The 27,233-nt window shown below is 46.9% G+C and overlaps 1 protein-coding gene across 2 annotated transcripts in view; it reads left to right on the forward strand.

The window, feature by feature from the left end:
* The first annotated feature begins 458 nt into the window (after window positions 1-458).
* The window catches only part of DHCR7 (7-dehydrocholesterol reductase), a 130,993-nt gene continuing 104,218 nt past the window's right edge, over window positions 459-27,233 (forward strand). For both annotated transcript variants that reach the window (XM_088458943.1, XM_088458944.1), the window contains exon 1: window positions 459-565. The gene's annotated coding sequence lies outside the window, so the exon portion shown is untranslated. The remainder of the gene's footprint in view (window positions 566-27,233) is intronic.

Below are 27,233 nucleotides of genomic sequence, written 5' to 3' on the forward strand. Positions count from 1 at the left end.
AGCTATGCAGAGTGTGTGCCTGGTCTCTCCTCTCTCTCAGCTATGCAGAGTGTGTGCCTGGCTCTCTCCTCTCTCTCAGCTATGCAGAGTGTGTGCCTGGTCTCTCCTCTCTCTCAGCTATGCAGAGTGTGTGCCTGGTCTCTCCTCTCTCTCAGCTATGCAGAGTGTGTGCCTGGCTCTCTCCTCTCTCTCAGCTATGCAGAGTGTGTGCCTGCTCTCTCCTCTCTCTCAGCTATGCAGAGTGTGTGCCTGGTCTCTCCTCTCTCTCAGCTATGCAGAGTGTGTGCCTGGCTCTCTCCTCTCTCTCAGCTATGCAGAGTGTGTGTAGTGTGATGAGTATTATGGTAACAGGGGACTCTGATGGTGGCTTGAGGCGGCTGCACCAATCCAGCTGTGTGTGATCAGATGATGTGTTAGTCCTGAGCGTGTGTCATTGGTGAGCAGGCTGAGTGTGTCACCCCAGGGGAGGAGATAGGAGGGGAAGGCAGGGACCTGGCTGCCTGTACACACCATCCTGCTGCTGCTGCACAAAGGATCCACAGGCCCAGGGAGGGACACAAAGCAGGTAAAGGAACCTCCTCTGTATTATGGATGTGAAGTCTTTCATGTATATAGACGTCTATGCTTCTTATAGGCACAAACTACTTATTTAAAAACATTTGATAATAAGGTCAAGAACCAAGCCAGGGAATCAGCACATTGTGCAGGAAGGGGCTATTTGTCTCCTACAGAAAAGTAACCAGGAGCATGCCTGATAAAGCTGACAGAGGAGGCATTGCCGGGGCAGATAGAGGAGGCATTGCTGGGGCAGATAGGGGAGGCATTGCTGGGGCAGATAGAGGAGGCATTCCCGGGGCAGATAGAGGAGATTGCCGGGGCAGATAGAGGAGATTGCTGGGGCAGATAGAGGAGGCATTGCCAGGGCAGATAGAGGAGGCATTGCCAGGGCAGATAGAGGCATTGCCAGGGCAGATAGAGGAGGCATAGCTGGGGCAGATAGAGGAGGCATAGCCGGGGCAGATAGAGGAGGCATTGCCAGGGCAGATAGAGGAGGCATAGCTGGGGCAGATAGAGGAGGCATTGCCGGGGCAGATAGAGGAGGCATTGCCGGGGCAGATAGATGAGATTGCCGGGGAAGATAGAGGAGGTGTTGAGCTGAGCCCACATAGAAACGTTATGTAACCGCGTCTCATTGCGTTTACACTGCGTACACATACAGATAAATATAACAAAAAACATTTAAAACACTGCGATGTAAGTTAAACAAACGTAGAGTCTCATCTGGTACAATGATCGTTCTTTTCACATCCATTTAGCACTTAACTTCCATTAGACGCATCTTTTTAAATGCGACTAGTGATGCAAGTGTGTACATATTATTATTAACAGTTTTATTTATATATATATATATATATATATATATATATATATATCTATATACTATATATATATATATATCCTGACAAAAGAACGTCAACTAAAGTTCTGAAACGTTGATTTAACAACTAGCAAGTTTGTCTACTTATTTCCAAGACGTCACGAGTGCCACCTGAAATACAGAATTATATATATATATATATATATATACACATTCCGCAGAAGCCCAAGAGAGTCCAGCGAGGCAGCTTGTTGATAGCTAAATATAATGGTTTATAATCATGGACAGCATAGAAGTTCTGGGCCCTTGTAGAAGGAGGCGTGGGGTACATGGCTAAACCATGTTAGGAATTGTGTGCCCCCCTCCATAGATGCTGCGCTGCTGCGTTACACTAACACAAGTATTGTGACCTCTTTTTCTGCACGGATTGTCCGATAGTACGTTGTGTTGTGAAGGTTCTTATTGTTATTGAGCTGCAGTTATCTAACCTTTAGTCTTATTAAGTGTGTGTAGATAGCAACGACAGCTAGAGGCACAACCTATAACCTGTGCGCCTGATAACGGGGAAATACAAGTTATATATACTTCTATAGTGCTCCATGAGTTCGGCTGAGTTTAACAGCGAATTCAAATTTGCATAAATAAAATAAAGAACAAACTAATCCCCATCTCATCCTCTTTTCACCTTGCTCAATGCACCACTTCTAGCAGGGGCCAACACAGGATTTATAGGGGGGGGGTCCAAATATTTGCATGGAGAAGCCCATTTAGCAAGTATCGCAGCAGTCGCCACCGCAGAGCCTATTCTATATTGTTACAGGTTGAGTCTCCCATATCCAAAATGCTTGGGACCAGGGGTATTTTGTATAATGGAATATTCCGTATATTGGAATATGTGCATACCATAATGAGATATCTTGGGAATGGGACCCCAATATACACACAGAATGCATCTATGTGTTATATACACCTTATACACACAGCCTGCAGGTCATTTTATACAATATTTTCAATAATTTTGTGTCTCAAGCAAAGTTTGTGTACAGAAATGAAATTCATTTATGTTTCATATACACCTTATACACACAGCCTGCAGGTCATTTTATACAGTATTTTTAATAATTTGTGCCTTAGACAAAGTTTCTGTACATTGAACCATCAAAAATCAAAGGTTTCATTATCTCAGTCATGCCAACATTATTCCGTATTTCTGAATATTTGGATATGGGAGAATCAACCTGTATTTATTATATATTTATATCAAGGCATATGGTACATTTTTAGTATTAAAACTAACAATAGCACTAGAGGTATTACTGCAAGTATTTATGTACACAGGGGTCAGAGAGGGATTTTGGAAGTGCAGGTAGGGAGATGTGATCTGAGTGCCCCGGGCAGGGTGCCGCCTCTGCTCTATCAGCTTCAGGGATTTACATAGTGTGACTAAATACTATACGTTACTGCACCTCTCCTGTGCCCAATTATCTCTCACCTGTGTCCCTCCTCCTTATTGTCTCCCCTGCATCTCTCTCCTGTCACTTGTATACTTACATCCCTCCTATCCCTGCTTCCTCTTCTCTAACCCCAGGCTCCCGTTTTCCCTAACCCCAGGCTCCCGTTTTCCCTAACCCCAGGCTCCCGTTTTCCTCAACCCCAGGCTCCCTCTTCCCTAACCCCAGGATCCCGTTTTCCCTAACCCCAGGATCCCGTTTTCCCTAACCCCAGGATCCCGTTTTCCCTAACCCCAGGCTCCCGTTTCCCCTAACCCCAGTCTCCCGTTTTCCCTAACCCCAGGCTCCCGTTTTCCCTTCCCCGGCTCCCGTTTTCCTTAACCCCAGGCTCCCGTTTCCCCTAACCCCAGTCTCCCGTTTTCCCCAATCCCAGGCTCCCGTTTTCCCTGCCCCGGCTCCCGTTTTCCCTAACCCCAGGCTCCCGTTTTCCCTGCCCCGGCTGCCGTTTTCCCTAACCCCAGGCTCCCATTTTCCCTGCCACGGCACCCATTTTCCCTAACCCCAGGCTCCCGTTTTCCCTAACCCCAGGCTCCCGTTTTCCCTAACCCCAGGCTCCCGTTTTCCCTAACCCCAGGCTCCCATTTTCCCTGCCCCGGCTCCCGTTTTCCCTGCCCCGGCTCCCGTTTTCCCTAACCCCAGGCTCCCGTTTTCCCTGCCCCGGCTGCCGTTTTCCCTAACCCCAGGCTCCCGTTTTCCCTGCCACGGCACCCATTTTCCCTAACCCCAGGCTCCCGTTTTCCCTAACCCCAGGCTCCCGTTTTCCCTAACCCCAGGCTCCCGTTTTCCCTAACCCCAGGCTCCCGTTTTCCCTAACCCCAGGCTCCCGTTTTCCCTAACCCCAGGCTCCCATTTTCCCTGCCCCGGCTCCCGTTTTCCCTGCCCCGGCTCCCGTTTTCCCTGCCCCGGCTCCCGTTTTCCCTAACCCCCGGCTCCCGTTTTCCCTGCCCCGGCTCCCGTTTTCCCTAAGCCCAGGCTCCCGTTTTCCCTGCCCCGGCTCCCGTTTTCCCTGCACGGCTCCTGTTTTCTCTCCCACCTACAATGTAAGTTGATGGAATGACTGTAAAGTAGGAATGGTCGTCGTCTATCCATTTATCAGACCCATCAATGTTTTGGTCAGATATCTATCAATTCTATGTATTTCTTTGTCTCTGCTAAGTGAAGCAGACAGTATATTACAGACATCGAGTCTTCCGTGTAGATATCAGCCAGCTGCTTTTCCCACCTCTGTCTCCCAGCTTGTCCTAGTAGCAAGTTGAGGAGACACCAAGGACTTTTCTCCTCCCAGCCTCTCAGAGAACAAGATGTACAGTAGCAGGCGCCCCCCAGGGCTGGTGCAGACACTACTAGTGCTGAACTTGCTGCTGCATAATACTGGATATACAGTATTGGCAACGGGAACTATTTTATTTCCCTGATTATTAGGTTTAATTGATCAGCAATAGGCAGCAGTATCATATGCATGTTTTAGGCAAACTGTCCATACAGCTTGGTTATAGACCTGTGTAAAGCTGGGTACACACTTGTCCAACTCTCATCCACCCCAACCTCTGACCTAGCAGTTGGCCAGACATTGGTAGTAAGTGTACACTCACACAGCCTCTGGCGTCATCCAGTCCTGGCGTCTGCTCTTGTCAAAAGATTTTTAAACCAGCAAGATTGGTTTAAAGGTGGTTTCAGCAGATGCACGTTATTATTATAACCCTTATTTACAGTCAGGTGCATAAATATTGGGACATTGACAGAATTTTCAGATTTTGGCCTCTATTCACCACCACAATGGCTTTGAAATGAAACAAACAAGATGAGCTTTACCTGCAGACTTTCAGATTTAATTTGAGGGTAATTACATCCAAATCAGGTGAACGGTGTAGGAATTACAACAGTTTCAATATGTGCCTCCCACTTTTTAAGGGGCCAAAAGTAATGGGACTATCAACTCAAAAGCTATTTCATGGACAGGTGTGGGCTATTCCCTCGTTATTTCATTATCAATTAAGCAGGTAAAAGGTCTGGAGTTGATTCTAGGTGTGACATTTGCATTTGGAATCAGTTGCTGTCGACTCTCAATATGAGATCCAAAGATCTGTCACTATCAGTGAAGCCATCATTAGGCTGAAAAATCAAAACAAACCCATCAGAGAGATAGCAAAAACATTAGGTGTATCCAAATCAACTGTTTGGAACATTCTTAAAAAGAAAGAACGCACCAGAGAGCTCAGCAACACCAAAAGACCCGGAAGACCACGGGAAACAACTGTGGTGGATGACAGAAGAATTATTTCCTTGGTGAAGAAAAACCCCTTTACAACAGTTGGCCAAATCAAGAACACTCTCCAGGAGGTAGATGTATATGTGTCAAAGTCAACAATCAAGAGAAGACTTCACAAGAGTGAATATAGAGGGTTCACCACAAGATGTAAACCATTGGTGAGCCACAAAAACAGGAAGACCAGATTAGAGTTTGCCAAGCAACATCTAAAAAAGCCATTACAGTTCTGGAACAACATCCTATGGACATATGAGACAAAGATCAACTTGTACCAGAGTGATGGGAAGAGAAGAGTATGGAGAAGGAAAGGAACTGCTCGTGATCCAAAACATACCACCTCATCAGTGAAGCATGGTGGTGGTAGTGTTATGGCGTGGGCATGTATGGCTGCCAATGGAACTGGTTCCCTTGTATTTATTGATGATGTGACTGCTGACAAAAGCAGCAGAATGAATTCTGAAGTGTTTCGGGCAATATTATATGCTCATATTCAGTCAAATGCTTCAGAACTCAGTGGAAGGCGCTTCACAGTGCAGATGGACAATGACCCAAAGCATACTGCAAAAGCAACCAAAGAGTTTTTTAAGGCTAAAAGTAGAATGTTATGCAATGGCCAAGTCAATCCCCTGACCTGAATCCAATTGAGCATGCATTTCACTTGATGAAGACAAAACTGAAGGGAAAATGCCCCAAAAACAAGCAGGAACTGAAGAAATTTGCAGTAGAGGCCTGGCAGAGCATCACCAGGGATGAAACCCAGCGTCTGGTGATGTCTATGCGTTCCAGACGACTTCAGGCTGCAATTGCCTGCAAAGGATTTGCAACAAAGTATTAAAAAGTGAAAGTTAGATTTAGGATTGTTTGGTTTGTCCCATTACTTTTGGCCCCTTAAAAAGTGGGAGGCACATATAGAAACCGTTGTAATTCCTACACCATTCACCTGATTTGGATGTAATTGCCCTCAAATTAAATCTGAAAGTCTGCAGTTAAAGCACATCTTGTTTGTTTCATTTCAAAGCCATTGTGGTGGTGAATAGAGGCCAAAATATGAAAATTCTGTCAATGTCCCAATATTTATGCACCTGACTGTATATGGCGCCACAAGGGTTCCGCAGCGCCTTACACAGTACATAAACAAATGAGCAACCAAGAAAACAGCGACTATACAGTACAATACAATGCAGGACAAGGACATGGTTTATACACATTGCTGCATTAGTGATTATAACACTCACAATAAACTGCAGGGAGTCAGTTACCAGGTGTTAGGTTCCTATGTGGGGAGTTTGGAGTAGACGATTGTATGAGTGAGGGAAGGAAAAGCACATTGGAGATCTGCAGCTACAGCATAATATATACAAAACCTCATCAGCGCAGGTAGAAGTTTTCTGGTATCTTATATCAATTTTCAAGAAAATAATGCAGCTACAATCTTGTGATAGCTCAGAGCCAGCATGAACGAAACAAATGGCTACAAAATAAGCTCTCATAATGCATTACACAACCACAGTCATTAATGACTATATCAGAGCCAAAGTCTATAGGATGAAACGCGTTGGGTAGCCTCCCATATGTTTGTTCAAGCTGCTCTTACTCTGGAATCAGGGTGGTGACCTCTTCCTCCCCAGGAGCAGTAGTGCAGGGAGCTGTATCTGGGAGCATGTGGACACTTATAGTTGCTATAAGCCTGTTATACTTATGCCCATGTGAGCACATTTCAATTGTGTTTTAAATAAATTGTCTATTTTTTATGTGATTTACAGCAAAACTAGACCACTGGTTCTTTTAAATGTATTACAAAGTACGGGTCCACCTGGCTCCTATAAATTAATTGAATTACTGTGGTTGTTTTAATGCATTATGAGCGCTCCCTGGTGTCTGTGTGTGTGTATATATATATATATATATATATATATATATATATATTTCTACTTCAGGGTCCATAGGGGGTCCACAGGGTTGACCTTGGGGTATAGGTTGGGAACCAAATCCGGGCACCACGCAGTTAAAGCTTTTAGCTCCCAGGATGCACTTGGGTCCACTCTCCCTATAACCCCGCCCCCCAGCCAGAGGCACCTCAGTTTAAGTTGGTGCCCGGCCGGAGTCGGGTCACCGTTACTGCAGGGGGGCTGCTTAGCAGCCCCTAAGCTTAAAAGAGTTTTATTTTATTATTTTTTTTTTTACTACTCTTCAGAGCGGCAGCATCAGACTGTCCAATGGACGTCTGAGCTGCCGCCCCTACACCCCGCCGGCGCTGCGACGCCAGTACAGATCTGGGGATCGCAGCGGGACCCCAGAGTCTGTACTAGCCGGGCTCTGGAGGAATCCCTGGGCTGCTGCCGGATCGACGGGGACAGGTAAGTCGCGTGGTCACCGCTTGCGGTGACCCGCGTGTACATGCAGCCTTATGCCTCTGGTCTCTGGGGACAGACCGGAGGCGCTAGCGGTGGCGGCGGGCTCCCCCTCCATGGAGGCATACCCCGCGTGTCCACAGCCCACCAGGGATTATAGCGGCAGCGGGAGCCGGCATCCCGGGGGGTTAATTGCTAGCCAGGGGAGGAAGCCTTCCCTGTCTAGCGGCTCCTCCCCTCAGCTCAGCGCGCCTTTCAATAATACAGTCTGGCGTCGCTGAGCTGCTTCCTCCGCGGGCCACGCTTCTTCTGAGGTCTCCAGCGGCCATTTTCTCTCTGTGGTGCTGCAGAACTCCTAGGATGTCAGTGAGCCCAGTCCCCCTGCGTGCCTGGCCATTTTGGGTGAGTGTACACAGCGCTATAGCCTTCCCAGACACTGAATCTGGGCAGTTGAATGTAGCGACATTGTGCAGTATATTATATGTCATGCTTATGTATGTATATATATTTTTCTGCATTGTATGTGACTTATGCTAGTGCTGACTGTCTGCTTTTTCTCTCACCTGTCAGTGTATATCTATCCCTTTTCTTTATCTGCCCTAATACAGGTGTACCTGGGGTGGTTCTGAGACCTCACATATATATATTTGTTAATATCTGTGAGGTTTGTCACATACTGTTGCGTGCTGCACGTTGCCATATTTTAGATGGAACTGTGAGTTGCGTACGCTGATAATGGGTTCCTGCAGCTAATCTTAGCGTCAGTCAGGACCGGTATGGCGCTGCTTAATATTTCCGTCAAGATAGTCAGATATATCTGACCAGGAGATTGCACACGATACTGCACCCATTATTGCTATCCTGCAAGTCATAGCCTGCAGGAATTAGTGCGGAGGATTTTAACTCAGAAAGGTTTACGTATGCGGCACCATCTGGTGCCGGGCCCCTTGCACGACCCCCTTAAAGGGCGTTGTTTCTCAGGATCCTCTCCTTTGAGGATCGCCGGGCGGGCCCCATTGTCGTCACTCGCTTGGAGTTACTTCACCATACTGCCCTTTTGAACTCGGGGTATCTCGCAATTTCTTGCAATTTACCCCTGTGTCACAGACTATCGCTCCCTGCCGGGGTTTTTCACAGTACATGAATTACCTCCGATACCACATCGGTCTGTCATTCCCCTTGCAGGGATTACCACAACGGCCACCCTGGTGGATGTCGTTTTATACGAAATACTAATTGGCGTGATATACGCCCTGTGGTTACTGACCAGTGGCTCTGCCGTGAACTGGATGGTATATTCGGCTCTTTCCCTCTCACATGGGGGGGAGCCGATCTCAAGTATTATTATCCCTGCTTTGGGGCTGGTAGCCAGGCTCATTCTGGATATAGAGAATGTCGATCCTGCACCAGTATCATACATCTCCCGTTTTCTGCCCAGCGGGTGGATCTCATAGCGGGAGTCTGGCTGTCCCCAGATACGAGGAGTCACAAAGGCCTCCTGTTTCCCATTCCCTGAGGGTCCTCACAAGTAATGGAAATCCCCTTCTGGGATGGATTTGTATGTTAATCATCGGGTTACAGGCATTAATACGCCTCCCATCCCGGCCTGGACGAATTTTACGGATCCGTAGGTGGTAACTTTGCCTGAAATCAATGTACTCGTTTTCAGGGCCTGTTGCCCGTCCTACCATGGCCATCGCAGGGTGATGCTTTTGTGACGTTTTTCCCCTCCAACACGTCTGAGGTTCAAATATCTTTTGCCGCTCACATAAAATATGCAGTGGTCATATGTGGGATTACCTCATGGGATGCCGGTCTTCTAACTTTCAGGGTTTCGGCGGCGTCTGTATCCGCCGCAGTACCCTATGGCTGCGTTATGGGAAAGCAGAGGTGCACACTCCTTCCAGGGGGAAGTTCTTGTTTGGTCCTGACCTTGACAAGATCGTTGCATCATTGGCAGTATCACTAATGGGGAGATACCGTCTTTAGCTACTCCCACTACATTCGGACTAACTCTGTTAAGTCTTTTTGTCCTCAGGGTCAGCCTAAAGGCCTGTTTTTTCCTAGGCTGTCGGCCTCCACGGGGGCCACCATATCCAGTACCGAGCAGTCCTGGACTTCCGGACGACCCTGTTTCTACACCTGAGGATATACCCTCAGCCTAACGGGACAGGTCTACATCTGGGGAATTTCCAGAGTGAGGTACTGATTCTCAACGGCCTCTCATTGCTCATGCAGCCTCCTCACAGGCATTGTTACACGGGCCCTTCTTCAGAACTGATCAGGGCCTTACAATCCCAGAAAGCTATACAGTCTTTGTGGTAAGCAGAGCTATTTCGGCCAACCTCACTATCTCAGTGAGGGACTGGTTGTTCTACTTTCTTTTTGGGGCGGTGACCGACTGGTCCTCCTTTGCCTATACTCTGTCTCAAATCCCTGAATCAGATTCCAACGGTGCCTTGACTCAGGTGGAATCGTCCATGCTCCATCATCCGATGTTTGGAACCTGGGGATTTTATGGTATATCCGAGTATTCAGGATACGTACCTACGGGTACATACAGAGCCCTCTCATCAGCATGGGTTCAGGTTTGCTGTGCCACAGCAACACTTGTAAGTTTCGGGCTCTGCCTTTTGGGGCTGTCCTCAACTCCACCGGGGTTTACCAGCTTTATGGATTTTCTGACAGTTCACCTGTTCAGTGTATCCGAATGCTCCTTTCTCTGGACGGTCTCCTACTTTTAGCAGGATCACCAAGGTACTTTACCGCCAGGTCAGGATAACCGGGGCTTCTTCTCGTCACAGAAAAGTCCTCCCTGCATCCCTCACAGGGTTTTCTTCATCTGGGAGCACTGCTGGATTCTCAGAATCTGAGAATTTTTCTGGCGTAAGACAAGATCTCCACTCTTCAACTTCGAGTGTGCGGATATCTACGCAGTCGACATATGTCATTACTCTTTGTGATGCGCGGTCTACCAGAGTGTCTACCTTTTGGTAGGGTGGAATGTGCTCAGTTCCATTCCAGGCCTTGCCATAATTGACTCCCCTCCAGATGGATCGAGTTTTTTCCATCGGATCGCTGTTCGAACGATGATACTTTCTACGGAGGCGAGTTGGTCTCTGTCCGGGTGGCTATGGCCATCTCGTCCAGGGTGTTCTTTGCTAAAGACAGTGTCTGGTCCGCATTCATTTCGGGGCAGTTGGACGTCTGTCGCTTCTGCCCTGCCACTTACCTTGTTGATACTTTAAGCTGTCTTGGACTTTCACTCTGGCCTAACCCATTTGTCACGGTAAACCTGAATAGGTTCAGTCTGACAGTGTCACAACAGTGGCTTCCATCTAGGCAACACTGGTAGTTGGGTGGCAATGTTAGGAATGTCACCCATTCTGACATAGTCCAAGGGTCTTCTCCTGGCCAACTCTGCGGTGTTTATTCCCGGAGCTCTCCATTGGGAAGCGGGCTTCCTCAGCCGTCACGGCGTGCATCCCGGGGACTAGTCTCTTCTCCAAGAGAGGTTTCAACTCCTGGTGAGCAGAGGGGGCCTCCCTGAGGGGATTGATCCCCATGGCCTTCTGACTCGATCACACATTACCGGTGTTACAGTCCAGCTCTAGGAGTACTGAAGCTACCTTCAGTGACTCTTTGTCAGTGAAGTGGTCCTTCCACTTTGTGTACCTGTGTCCTCCGGTCTCCCTTCTTCCTCGAGGTCTTCGGAAGTTTAATTCGAGACGGAGGGGCTTTCCTTCTGGGGGCTCCAGGTCGTCCCAGACATCACTGGTACTAAGATTTTCGGAGTCTCCTCCTCGATGCTCCGTTCCTACTGCTTCACTATCTGGACCTGTTGTCTCAGGGTCCTTGTTTTTCCCTGGATCTGGATCGCTTGTCTTTAACTGCGCCCCTACTGTGGTCCTCGGGCTTCCCTGGCTCTGTCTTCATTGAGATGTTTAGAGCAGATAGGCCAGACTTTGCTGGGATCTGCCACGGACTGTGGCATACATAATTCTTATGGTATCGTACCTGTCGATACGATCCTCCGGTGTCCAGGATTTCCAGATATTCTGACATTCCTTCCAGCTGGCTTGGGTTTCACCCTTGGCCTGGCCTTCCTGACAGTGCGGATCTCTACACTGTCGGTATGGTTAAGATATGGAATTGCTCCGCTCTGGTATCCAGTTCATCCTTTGGAGTGTTTTCTGGATTATGTCTCCACTTGTCCTCCCTAGGGACTCCTGGGGAGTTAGTAGTGGTTCTTTGTTCCCTCCGGGGACAGTCAATGGAACCGCTGGTTGTGATAGCCATTACATGGTCTATTGTTTAAGCTCTCTCTCTCTCTCTCTCAGGGTGTTTAAATCAACCAGGAGAGTGTCTGAATGGGGAGCGTTCTCATGTGGCTCCCTCTTCTGGAGGGCATCATGTCAGGGTGTGAGTTGCTCTCGCCCTGTGTTTCTTCTTAAAGTGGTTTTTAGGTTCCATATTATTCTGGAACTTATGGTATGGCCATTCAGTTCCCAGTCCTCTCGGCTGTTGTGGCCTCATGGACTGTGGTCCGGCCTCTTTGGCTTTATGTGATCCGTTCAAGTTCCTTATGGTAAGCGGACTCCTTATTGGTGGTCTGCGGTTTCTGGTTTTAACAGGAAACGATGGCCGGCCTATAATGAAATGTTGACTGGATGGCCTCGTATGTCTTCCTCAGGGGCCTACCCATGGGTGGGCATTTCTGTCGTTGAGGCTTGTTTTTTTCTCGGGCCGTGTAACCCTCGTGGGCGGCTCGTCGTGGCGCCTCGGCTGTTTTGCCTTACTAGGTGTCCACGTGGTCTTCTGTCCATACCTTTTTAAGGTTCTAGGCATTGGTTTCCTTTGCCTCTCAGGATGCTTCCTTTTTGGCGACGGATTCTCCTCTCAGCACAGGAGCGTCCCCACCCTTGGTTGAACTGCTTTGGGACATCCCCAAGGTCAACCCTGTGGACCCCCTATGGACCCTGAAGTAGAAAACAAGAGATATGGTAAGAACTTACCTTTGTTATCTCTGTTTCTACGAAGTCCATAGGGTCCACAGGGCGCCCGCCCTGACGCACCTGGCTTCATATGGGCTGTGTTACTGGTCACCGGCTTCCCGTCTCCTTTTCTGTGAGTATGGTTCTAGAGTGTTCCAGTTTTCTCTCTCTTTTTCTCTCCTCCTCCGGCCTTTGGCTACTTACAATCTGAGGTGCCTCTGGCTGGGGGGCGGGGTTATAGGGAGAGTGGACCCAAGTGCATCCTGGGAGCTAAAAGCTTTAACTGCGTGGTGCCCGGATTTGGTTCCCAACCTATACCCCAAGGTCAACCCTGTGGACCCTATGGACTTCGTAGAAACAGAAATAACAAAGGTAAGTTCTTACCATATCTCTTGTTATATATATATATTACACATACAGTGCTTTTTTTCAACAGGAACTCAGTTCCTGAACCTCTCATTAACTGTCCTGGGACAAAATGTATTTTCCATATGATAAGTTTTATTTTAAAGTCCCTTTTGAGTGCCTTCTTTTCTAAATACTATATAGATGTATATATAATATATATACTGTACTATATATACACATACAGTATATATAATTGTTTTTCTATAGCTCCACCCACAGTTCCTATTTTTCCACATAATAGCCCTATATGTGTATATATGGGTGGCAGTCGGGAACCAACGGACGTAATCCCAACCGCCGGCTTCCCGACTGTCTAATCCCGGCAAAGGTCTAAAGACAGGCGTGGAAATCCCGACTCCTGTCATTAGACATACACCGGGAGACCTACACCCGGCATCCCGATCGAAGGGACCCCGAGCGCGGATAGCCGCGGGGCGGAGGAGGGTATGGTTTAGGGTTCCCGGGGGGGACTTAGGGTTAGGTACCCCCCGGGAGGTTAGGGTCAGGCTAGGGGAAGGGGGGGTTAGGGTTAGGCACCCCCGGGGGATTTATGTTTAGGCAGCGGGGATAGGGGGTGGTTAGGTTTAGGCACTTAGAGGGGGGATTAGGGTTAGGCACTGGGGGGGAGGTTAGGGTTAGGCACCCCCCTGAGGGACTTAAGCTGGCCACACACTAGAGCAACTTACATCCAACCAGCCAACTAGTTGATTGGTTGGAATGAAAATCTGGTAATGTATGGGAGTAACTGATGATCAGCAATTTGCACCTAAATGACAGAAAACAGATGAAAATGACGTCAGACAAGTTTGTTAAATGTTTGATCTAAACGATTTGTTTTTGTCCATTTTCCAGCATTTGGGAGCAGATTGCTGATTGTCATTTACTTTCATCCCTTACCAGGTTTTCATTCCAACCAATCAACTAGTTGGATGGTTAAATATAAGTTGGTCTAGTGTGTGGCCAGCTTTAGGCTTAGGTGGCGGGGAAGGGGGGGTTAGGTTTAGGCACTTAGAGGGGGGTTTAGGGTTAGGCACTGGGGTGGAGGTTAGGGTTAGGTACCCCTAAGGGAGGGTTAGGGTTAGGAGGTAGAATAGGTTAGCTAATACTTATCTTAGGACGATCAGGATTTTCACCGCTGCCGGGATGCCGCTGTTGGGATTGCGTTAGCTTACTCAGATGGCCGATGCTGGTAATAACGCGATGGTTGAGATGTTGACTGAAGACGCAGCACACGGATGGCAAACACTGATAAGAGGCGTCTCTATAGTGTAACAGCTCAGTGCATTTTCCAGCCTGTTGTACGCTTTGAGGGGTACCACCACATTGCTGAATAGACCAAGCTCTGATAAATAAAACATTTTAGGTAAGCGACTTCTATACACAACTAAGCTACTTTATGGTAAAAGGTGTGACAGTAGGGGTCAACTCTGCTAAAAAAAACCTTGGTCAGCCAGACCTTACAGCCCAGCTGCTCTTATGCCCATGAAAGGTCTTTCTTGTAGGAATAGCCCTTCAGTGGGTGGGACACTTTCCTCGCATATTCACTGCCTGTGGCTACAAGACTCACACAGTGATGCTGGTGATCAAACCAATAGGGAAATATCAATGATTCTATTCACCAGTGGCTCTATCCTTAGTTACACAGCTCATCACTAGTCACTAGATTGGTGGCGCCCAACAGTAGCAGTCAGGATTTACCTTTCCTAAGCTGGTCACGTATGGACCAATTCTACCACTCAGCGCCATCACCCAATACACAGGATTAGTGCCCAATTTGGTGACTGACCTAAAAGGACGAGATTCAGCTGCTCACACTTTGGTGTAAGTGGGGGGCAGGTATCTAAATGGGGCATGTGGCTGGGCACAGATGGACAAATAAAGCTCAAACGTACCGAAATAGATATAGGTGCATTGATGCCAGTCCCTGAGTTACCCCAATAGTCCAGGTATTTTTAGCTTCAGAATCAGAACAGATCTATTTTAGCTATTACGCAGTGACGTGCGGTGAGGTAAATGGCTGGGGAGGCACTGGCAGTGACGTGTGGTGAGGTAAATGACTGGGGAAGCACTGGCAGTGACGTGCAGTGAGGTAAATGGCTGGGGAGGCACTGGCAGTGATGTGCGGTGAGGTAAATGGCTGGGGAGGCACTGGCAGTGACGTGTGGTGAGGTAAATGGCTGGGGAGGCACTGGCAGTGACGTGTGTGAGGTAAATGACTTGGGAAGCACTGGCAGTGATGTGCAGTGAGGTAAATGGCTGGGGAGGCACTGGCAGTGAGGTAAATGGCTGGGGAGGCACTGGCAGTGACGTGCGGTGAGGTAAATGGCTGGGGAGACTGGCAGTGACGTGCAGTGAGGTAAATGGCAAGGGAGGCACTAGCAGTGACGTGGAGTGAGGTAAATGGCTGGGGAGGCACGGGCAGTGACGTGCAGTGAGGTAAATGGCTGGGAAGGCACTGGCAGTGAGGTAAATGGCTGGGGAGGCACTGGTAGTGACGTGCTGTGAGGTAAATGGCTGGGGAGGGACTGGCAGTGATGTGCGGTGAGGTAAATGGCTGAGGAGGCACTGGCAGTGACGTGCGATGAGGTAAATGGCTGAGGAGGCACTGGCAGTGACGTGCGGTGAGGTAAATGGCTGGGGAGGCACTGGCAGTGACGTGCGGTGAGGTAAATGGCTGGGGAGGCACTGGCAGTGACGTGCCGTGAGGTAAATGGCTGGGGAGACACTGGTAGTGACGTGCAGTGAGGTAAATGGCTGGGGAGGCACTGGCAGTGACGTGTGGTGAGGTAAATGGCTGGGGAGGCACTGGCAGTGACGTGCCGTGAGGTAAATGGCTGGGGAGACACTGGTAGTGACGTGCAGTGAGGTAAATGGCTGGGGAGGCACTGGCAGTGACTTGTGGTGAGGTAAATGGCTGGGGAGGCACTGGCAGTGAGGTAAATGGCTGAGGAGGCACTGGCAGTGACGTGCGGTGAGGTAAATGGCTGGGGAGGCACTGGCAGTGATGTGCGGTGAGGTAAATGGCTGAGGAGGCACTGGCAGTGACGTGTGGTGAGGTAAATGGCTGGGGAGGCACTAGCAGTGACGTGCAGTGAGGTAAATGGCTGGGGAGGCACTGGCAGTGAGGTAAATGGCTGGGGAGGCACTGGCAGTGATGTGCGGTGAGGTAAATGGCTGGGGAGGCACTGGCAGTGATGTGCGGTGAGGTAAATGGCTGAGGAGGCACTGGCTAGTATCAGAGACAGATTTACAGATACATATATGAACACGAGGGTACATGTGGGCATTATACAAAGAAGCAGCAGTATGTAGTTCTGGAAATTTGGTGAGTTTTGATCAGGGATGTGTGGAAAAGGTAGACAGGGGAGGCAACGCCTCCCCTGCCTTACACTTTTTACTACGGCGTTTTGACTTGATTAGAATAATACAAAGAAGATATTTATATTTTCTTTACATTTTTCCTATAATTTTTATAGTACAATCTGTGGAATATACCTAAGTATGACAGGAGAGGCTCTGCCTCACCTGACCAAACATCACTGCTATTACGCCATAGGCGTATTAATAATGGATGCAGCGTGTGTGGTCCAGGGAGATCCCACACCACACACCTAGCACCCATAGTATAAAGCAAGTTCCTTCTCCTTTGCGGTGCTATGTTCCCAGTGACATTTTTCGGAAAGGTGGCACTGCAGTTCGTAAGCAAAGACTCTTGCACTGTGCAAGCAGAGGAGGGACCCGCATGCCCGTATGCTGCAAAAGGTAAGATGCAGGGCTTGGAGGAGGGACGCTGCACTGAACGACATATTGTTTAGTGTGGGCACAACATAAACTGCACAGTATAATGAATGATTGATCGATAATGATGTCGTTATTGTACAGTCATTCATTAGTCGTGTAGCGGAAATGCGTCTTAACACCTCTTGCTGCATATTTGCAAGGACAGAACTGCAGAGCTGCCTGCGTGTAGCTTTGCAATTCCGTCAACTACTGAATCACCCCCTATGTCTCATACAGCGACTCTGAATCCATAAGTTGGGTATAGACTCATCGAGTGCTGCATCCCCCCCGCAGTCAGATACAGTGAGTTCCCTAACCCCTGCCCCCTTGTCTTCATCTTACCTATAGATGTTTCCTCATACATCTAGCCTTAATACGCCATGCAGCGCGAGACATCTGGCATGTGTGAGCCTCCTGTTCTCGTGCAACTGAGCGTTTTTTCATCCAAAAATGTACCTAAGACGATCCAGGAGCCTGCACTGATTAATTAGATATGTGACACTTGTATATCTGTGTACAATTGAGTCTGTAAATGAAGCACAATGGAACTTAGCGTGGGAAAAAGGCTGCTCAGTATAGCACTTTGTATACAGAATCAGAGGCCCATTTATCAACAATGGCATTTGCGATGCGATCTGGGCGCGTTACTAGTGCCTATGATGGCATTGCAAATGTTGGCATGTATCATATAGCCCCCACAGGGACAGGTGCTCCTAAAGAAACCTGCGAGGTAGTCAGAGTGAAGAGACGGCTTCTTCACTCCTGTGCTGGGCTCCTGTGCATACGTGGCCTACAGACCGCATACGCGAGGCGGTCAATGCCGTGGCGGGTTCCTCCAGAACCCTCTCCCAGCTAGTTATGCAATGTGCAAACCATAGGTGGCAGCAGCACAACTGAGGGCGCCAAGCTCTGGAATGCGAAGCATCTACTTGCTTCCAAGACATCTGTATCTACTTTGTGTCCTGTGACCAGCGGATAAGTGCAAACGCTTCTTCGTTCTATGGCCTCTCTGAGTCTGAGCCCTGAGTCTCGTAACTCGCTGGCTGCACAGTACACCTGATCCATAGTAAGCAGTCAGTGGGGAGTAAGCCGTCACCATCCAGGGCATCCTGCAGCAGTGTAACCACATACCCAATAGTAAGCAGATCCAGATGCCGGAACCTGATGGTGGCAGCGACTTAACCTCTTAAGACGCAGTAGGAGGAGTCAGTAACAGATTGTCACTGATGCTGGTGGAGTAATCCCATCTGATTGCAAGCACAACAGAGATCCCTGTACCGTGTTGCAGAGCAAATCCATATGGTGCATACACAGTCAGATTTTTCTTCATCGTTCATATCTTCATATCTGAAGGAATATCTGACATATCTGTCAGATGAACAATTTGAACGATGCGTGTTCCCGATGGTCAGATAACGATATCTGACATCTGATGTGTTTGCAGTCAGACTTGGACGATTTCATTCATTTTAATGCAGTCAAAAATCGTTCAGTCGTTCAAATCTTTGGTAAAATCGTTCATCTGACAAATCTGACCGTGTGTATGCTCCAATACAGTCACAGATATAATAATAAATATAAATGCAGATACATTATTTTGTCTGCAACATAGCAGTGTAATCATCAATATACCAGCCACATATTTATATGGATAAGTGCCCCCTCTGGGCAAATTATCATGCACAGGATAATGCACGATTGGTTTACCAAGTTATAGCAATTGAGCAAAGTATCTCATATTTTATTCATGTTCTATTCTTGAAAGCAGGTACTGTAATGTGTTACCGTAATATGTTTGGTATCTCTCCGTTTATGCTGTGTCTGACAAAGACCTGCTTCTATGTTGTTTTTATTCTAATAATAACTTTAAACGTCCTTCAAGAGCTCCGCATTATCTTATCAGATGTCCTTTGTCTCCGCTGCTAAAGTTCAGGAGATTATACATGAGATACCAGTACTCAGCCTGTGCTGGGGAAGAGTTGTAGTGATTGAAGTGAAGGATTGCTGACTGCTTTCTGTAAAAAGTGTTACATTGTATACTTATTATGACATATGTGTCTTTTAATGAGATTATGGGCCAAATGTAATAGGGTGAGAGTTTAGAAAAGTGAGAGTTTCTGACACTTTTTAAACTTTAGACTTAGAAAACTCTCACAATTTAAAATCTCATTCAGATGTTTTCCCATTTTGAAGATAAAACTCCACCAATGTGAGAGATTATTGCTAAACTCTCACATTTTCTAAACTCTCACCCTATTACATTTGGCCCTATATGTTTTTTTACTTTGCCTTTCAGTAAATAATACCCCTTTTACACCGGAGCTAAAACCCGGGTCATTGCAGGGGTAACCCGGGCAGCTCCCTGGTGTAAAAGGGGAGAGGGTTGGATCGCTGGGTCGAGTGACCCGGCAATTCAACCCAGGTAACTAGGAGGGTATAACATGGGCGTAGCCTGTGAAACCCTGCTGTGAGAACAGCGCACTCCGGGTCACGATGACCTGGAGTGCGCTGCTAGCCGGCCGATTGCTCCGGCTTCAGTGGCGCTTGGAGATGACGTCATCTCCAAGCGACCACTTACACGTCGGTAAAGCCGGGTCTATGCAGACTCGACTCCGGTGTGAGCGATGCCGACTGGGGATTATCCCGAGTCAGCGCCGGTAAAATTACGGGTCTGATCCGGATAGGAACCCTGTTCCAACTCCGGGTCAGATCCGGAATTTTGGTGGAAAAGGGGTATAAATAACCCTTTTATTAGATAGGAACCAAGTATAAATTGAATTGTCAGTTGTATTCACCCCGATTCACTAGCTGCTTTTTTACACTAAAGCTGCATACACACGTAACGATTTTAGTAACCAACGATTTTTGTTAACGATTTTCGTTCAGTTTTTCCCTTGAAAAAGTGAACGAAAATCGTTTACAAAAATCGTTGTTTACTAAATTAATGAACAATTTTGATGAATGATTTTTTAATCATGCATACAGTGAATGGACATTGTTCATCGTTCATTCTGAATGAAAATCATTATGTTGGACAGTCAGAATGAACGATGAACAATAAACTACAAATGGGAGCGCGCTTGGACAATTATCGTTCATCGTTCACCCCAAAAAAATGAACGATTTTTTAAATGATTTAACAATAACGACGTCATTATAGTTAAATCATTCAAAAAATTGTTACGTGCGTACGCACCTTTATTGGTTTCTCTTTTATATTGGGACTGACTATCCCATTCAGCTTTGTTGAACCAGGGTGTGCGATGTAACTCTTAAAGTGCCTGGGTTTATTTGCATTCTATAAAATAACTGCTTCAGTAGTTGCAACATATTAGATGTGCTAAAAATATTTAAATTATATATTAGCAATTAGGCTATCAGAGATGACAGCACGGGGTATATGTACTAAAGATTGGTTTTGGTAAATTTTTGGTTGATTTTGTGTTACAGGGTTTGAATCACACATTTACTTAAGCTGCCCATCCACTAGGCGACTAAACCTAGCGATGGAGCGATAACGACGGTCGTTATCGCTAGATCGCTTGGTAATCACCCGCAAGTCGGGCAGTAAAAGGTTAAAAATGACCAGCGATGCGCGCGCCCGCTGGTCGTTTTTAACATCAATCATCACCCAAACATGACTGTCAACCTGATGACCGCCGTCAGGTTGCCATGTTTGGGGATGATTGATCTGCATACACTGAACGTCTGAACGTTCAGTGTATGCAATTCACACCGCGGGAGACGACGGCATCGTAATCGTGCCGTCATCCCCCGCATCGTTAAGTGGATGGGCAGCATTAGAGATGATTTTTTTACATTGTTTAAAAAAAATATATATATATGAAAAATCATCTAAATGTGTGATTCAAACCCTGAAACACAAAATCAAACAAAAAAAAAATCGACTTTCAGTAAATATACCCTGAAATCTGTATTTGAGCCCATATCCATTATGTGTTCATAAATACAGAAAGCCTACTCCTAGGGGTATAGTTACTAAATTACGGGTTTTAGAAGTGCAGATGTTGCCCATAGCAACCAGATTCTAGCTATTATCTTCAAGAAGGTGCTAGATAAATGTTAAGTAGATTCTCATTGGTCTCCACTTCTAAAAACTCACTTTAGTAAATATTCCCCCTACTCACTCAGTTTTGTTCATCCTCATCCTCTGTATAGACAGACCATGAGCCCAAAGAGCTAATCACACACATGGTCATTGTATCTGCCAATAGGGCTGATTTGTAATAAATTGGTCAGAAATCACTGCCAGCACATACAGTAGGTGAGCAACATTGTGCAAAATCCTTATGGATGGCAATGGTTCCACAAATACACTTGAACTGTGACTGTATTTTCGTCTGTGTCGGCTGACTACAGTACACTAATGGGGCCACATGTGATAACAGCCAGCCTGATAGGTCCACTGGCCATATTGGAAAGATCTAAATTGACTAGTCACGTGAGTTCCCATAATAGGAATGGATCTAGTAATTGATCAATAAGGTATAATGAACATAAGAACCATTGACGGGAGATTTACATAAACTCAAACTAGCAGAATTCCAGGGGTTCTCCCTCCCAGTACCATAGAGACATAGATCATAGAGGCACACCAATAAGCATTGTGCTGGGAGAGATCAGCACAGGAGTCCATATATCTGATACTGAGATCATCCCCCTCCCAGTACCATAGAGACATAGATCATAGAGGCACACCAATAAGCGTTGTACTGGGAGAGATCAGCACAGGAGTCCATATATCTGATACTGAGATCATCCCCCTCCCAGTACCATAGAGACATAGATCATAGATGTACACCAATAAGCGTTGTGCTGGGAGAGATCAGCACAGGAGCTCATATATCTGATACTGAGATCATCCCCCTCCCAGTACCATAGAGACATAGATCATAGAGGCACACCAATAAGCGTTGTGCTGGGAGAGATCAGCACAGGAGTCCATATATCTGATACTGAGATCATCCCCCTCCCAGTACCATAGAGACATAGATCATAGAGGCACACCAATAAGCATTGTACTGGGAGACATCAGCACAGGAGTCCATATATCTGATACTGAGATCATCCCCCTCCCAGTACCATAGAGACATAGATCATAGAGGCACACCAATAAGCATTGTGCTGGGAGAGATCAGCACAGGAGATCATATATCTGATACTGAGATCATCCCCCTCCCAGTACCATAGAGACATAGATCATAGAGGCACACCAATAAGCGTTGTGCTGGGAGAGATCAGCACAGGAGCTCATATATCTGATACTGAGATCATCCCCCTCCCAGTACCATAGAGACATAGATCATAGAGGCACACCAATAAGCATTGTGCTGGGAGAGATCAGCACAGGAGTCCATATATCTGATACTGAGATCATCCCCCTCCCAGTACCATAGAGACATAGATCATAGAGGTACACCAATAAGCGTTGTGCTGGGAGAGCAGCACAGGAGATCATATATCTGATACTGAGATCATCCCCCTCCCAGTACCATAGAGACATAGATCATAGAGGCACACCAATAAGCGTTGTACTGGGAGAGATCAGCACAGGAGCTCATATATCTGATACTGAGATCATCCCCCTCCCAGTACCATAGAGACATAGATCATAGAGGCACACCAATAAGCATTGTGCTGGGAGAGATCAGCACAGGAGATCATATATCTGATACTGAGATCATCCCCCTCCCAGTACCATAGAGACATAGATCATAGAGGCACACCAATAAGCGTTGTACTGGGAGAGATCAGCACAGGAGATCATATATCTGATACTGAGATCATCTCCCTCCCAGTACCATAGAGACATAGATCATAGAGGCACACCAATAAGCGTTGTGCTGGGAGAGATCAGCACAGGAGCTCATATATCTGATACTGAGATCATCCCCCTCCCAGTACCATAGAGACATAGATCATAGAGGCACACCAATAAGCGTTGTGCTGGGAGAGATCAGCACAGGAGCTCATATATCTGATACTGAGATCATCCCCCTCCCAGTACCATAGAGACATAGATCATAGAGGCACACCAATAAGCGTTGTGCTGGGAGAGATCAGCACAGGAGTCCATATATCTGATACTGAGATCATCCCCCTCCCAGTACCATAGAGACATAGATCATAGAGGCACACCAATAAGCATTGTACTGGGAGAGATCAGCACAGGAGATCATATATCTGATACTGAGATCATCCCCCTCCCAGTACCATAGAGACATAGATCATAGAGGCACACCAATAAGCGTTGTACTGGGAGAGATCAGCACAGGAGTCCATATATCTGATACTGAGATCATCCCCCTCCCAGTACCATAGAGACATAGATCATAGAGGCACACCAATAAGCATTGTGCTGGGAGAGATCAGCACAGGAGATCATATATCTGATACTGAGATCATCCCCCTCCCAGTACCATAGAGACATAGATCATAGAGGCACACCAATAAGAATTGTGCTGGGAGAGATCAGCACAGGAGATCATATATCTGATACTGAGATCATCCCCCTCCCAGTACCATAGAGACATAGATCATAGAGGCACACCAATAAGCGTTGTGCTGGGAGAGATCAGCACAGGAGCTCATATATCTGATACTGAGATCATCCCCCTCCCAGTACCATAGAGACATAGATCATAGAGGCACACCAATAAGCATTGTGCTGGGAGAGATCAGCACAGGAGATCATATATCTGATACTGAGATCATCCCCCTCCCAGTACCATAGAGACATAGATCATAGAAGCACACCAATAAGCGTTGTACTGGGAGAGATCAGCACAGGAGATCATATATCTGATACTGAGATCATCTCCCTCCCAGTACCATAGAGACATAGATCATAGAGGCACACCAATAAGCGTTGTGCTGGGAGAGATCAGCACAGGAGCTCATATATCTGATACTGAGATCATCCCCCTCCCAGTACCATAGAGACATAGATCATAGAGGCACACCAATAAGCGTTGTGCTGGGAGAGATCAGCACAGGAGTCCATATATCTGATACTGAGATCATCCCCCTCCCAGTACCATAGAGACATAGATCATAGAGGCACACCAATAAGCATTGTACTGGGAGAGATCAGCACAGGAGATCATATATCTGATACTGAGATCATCCCCCTCCCAGTACCATAGAGACATAGATCATAGAGGCACACCAATAAGCGTTGTACTGGGAGAGATCAGCACAGGAGTCCATATATCTGATACTGAGATCATCCCCCTCCCAGTACCATAGAGACATAGATCATAGATGTACACCAATAAGCATTGTGCTGGAAGAGATCAGCACAGGAGATCATATATCTGATACTGAGATCATCCACCTCCCAGTACCACAGAAACATAGATCATAGAGGCACACCAATAAGCGTTGTACTGGGAGAGATCAGCACAGGAGATCATATATCTGATACTGAGATCATCCCCCTCCCAGTACCATAGAGACATAGATCATAGAGGCACACCAATAAGCGTTGTACTGGGAGAGATCAGCACAGGAGATCATATATCTGATACTGAGATCATCTCCCTCCCAGTACCATAAAGACATAGATCATAGAGGCACACCAATAAGCGTTGTGCTGGGAGAGATCAGCACAGGAGATCATATATCTGATACAGAGATCATCTCCCTCCCAGTACCCTAGAGACATAGATCATAGAGGCACACCAATAAGCATTGTGCTGGGAGAGATCAGCACAGGAGATCATATATCTGATACTGAGATCATCCCCCTCCCAGTACCATAGAGACATAGATCATAGAGGCACACCAATAAGCATTGTGCTGGGAGAGATCAGCACAGGAGATCATATATCTGATACAGGGAATCATCCCCCTCCCAGTACCATAGAGACATAGATCATAGAGGCACACCAATAAGCGTTGTGCTGGGAGAGATCAGCACAGGAGCTCATATATCTGATACTGAGATCATCCCCCTCCCAGTACCATAGAGACATAGATCATAGAGGCACACCAATAAGCGTTGTGCTGGGAGAGATCAGCACAGGAGTCCATATATCTGATACTGAGATCATCCCCCTCCCAGTACCATAGAGACATAGATCATAGAGGCACACCAATAAGCATTGTACTGGGAGAGATCAGCACAGGAGATCATTTATCTGATACTGAGATCATCCCCCTCCCAGTACCATAGAGACATAGATCATAGAGGCACACCAATAAGCGTTGTACTGAGAGAGATCAGCACAGGAGTCCATATATCTGATACTGAGATCATCCCCCTCCCAGTACCATAGAGACATAGATCATAGATGTACACCAATAAGCATTGTGCTGGGAGAGATCAGCACAGGAGATCATATATCTGATACTGAGATCATCCACCTCCCAGTACCACAGAGACATAGATCATAGAGGCACACCAATAAGCGTTGTACTGGGAGAGATCAGCACAGGAGATCATATATCTGATACTGAGATCATCCCCCTCCCAGTACCATAGAGACATAGATCATAGAGGCACACCAATAAGCATTGTGCTGGGAGAGATCAGCACAGGAGATCATATATCTGATACTGAGATCATCCCCCTCCCAGTACCATAGAGACATAGATCATAGAGGCACACCAATAAGCATTGTACTGGGAGACATCAGCACAGGAGTCCATATATCTGATACAGAGATCATCCCCCTCCCAGTACCATAGAGACATAGATCATAGATGTACACTAATAAGCGTTGTGCTGGGAGATACTGAGATCATCCACCTCCCAGTACCACAGAGACATAGATCATAGAGGCACACCAATAAGCGTTGTACTGGGAGAGATCAGCACAGGAGATCATATATCTGATACTGAGATCATCCCCCTCCCAGTACCATAGAGACATAGATCATAGAGGCACACCAATAAGCGTTGTACTGGGAGAGATCAGCACAGGAGATCATATATCTGATACTGAGATCATCTCCCTCCCAGTACCATAGAGACATAGATCATAGAGGCACACCAATAAGCGTTGTGCTGGGAGAGATCAGCACAGGAGCTCATATATCTGATACTGAGATCATCCCCCTCCCAGTACCATAGAGACATAGATCATAGAGGCACACCAATAAGCGTTGTGCTGGGAGAGATCAACACAGGAGTCCATATATCTGATACTGAGATCATCCCCCTCCCAGTACCATAGAGACATAGATCATAGAGGCACACCAATAAGCATTGTACTGGGAGACATCAGCACAGGAGTCCATATATCTGATACTGAGATCATCCCCCTCCCAGTACCATAGAGACATAGATCATAGAGGCACACCAATAAGCATTGTGCTGGGAGAGATCAGCACAGGAGATCATATATCTGATACTGAGATCATCCCCCTCCCAGTACCATAGAGACATAGATCATAGAGGCACACCAATAAGCGTTGTGCTGGGAGAGATCAGCACAGGAGATCATATATCTGATACAGAGATCATCCCCCTCCCAGTACCATAGAGACATAGATCATAGAGGCACACCAATAAGCATTGTGCTGGGAGAGATCAGCACAGGAGTCCATATATCTGATACTGAGATCATCCCCCTCCCAGTACCATAGAGACATAGATCATAGAGGTACACCAATAAGCGTTGTGCTGGGAGAGATCAGCACAGGAGATCATATATCTGATACTGAGATCATCCCCCTCCCAGTACCATAGAGACATAGATCATAGAGGCACACCAATAAGCATTGTACTGGGAGAGATCAGCACAGGAGTCCATATATCTGATACTGAGATCATCCCCCTCCCAGTACCATAGAGACATAGATCATAGAGGCACACCAATAAGCATTGTGCTGGGAGAGATCAGCACAGGAGATCATATATCTGATACTGAGATCATCCCCCTCCCAGTACCATAGAGACATAGATCATAGAGGCACACCAATAAGCATTGTGCTGGGAGAGATCAGCACAGGAGATCATATATCTGATACTGAGATCATCCCCCTCCCAGTACCATAGAGACATAGATCATAGAGGCACACCAATAAGTGTTGTGCTGGGAGAGATCAGCACAGGAGCTCATATATCTGATACTGAGATCATCCCCCTCCCAGTACCATAGAGACATAGATCATAGAGGCACACCAATAAGCATTGTGCTGGGAGAGATCAGCACAGGAGATTATATATCTGATACAGGGAATCATCCCCCTCCCAGTACCATAGAGACATAGATCATAGAGGCACACCAATAAGCGTTGTGCTGGGAGAGATCAGCACAGGAGCTCATATATCTGATACTGAGATCATCCCCCTCCCAGTACCATAGAGACATAGATCATAGAGGCACACCAATAAGCGTTGTGCTGGGAGAGATCAGGACAGGAGTCCATATATCTGATACTGAGATCATCCCCCTCCCAGTACCATAGAGACATAGATCATAGAGGCACACCAATAAGCATTGTACTGGGAGAGATCAGCACAGGAGATCATATATCTGATACTGAGATCATCCCCCTCCCAGTACCATAGAG

Source organism: Taudactylus pleione, unplaced genomic scaffold (genome assembly GCF_031769625.1).
Source record: "Taudactylus pleione unplaced genomic scaffold, aTauple2 ptg000875l, whole genome shotgun sequence".
NCBI classification, from domain to species: Eukaryota; Metazoa; Chordata; class Amphibia; order Anura; family Myobatrachidae; genus Taudactylus; species Taudactylus pleione.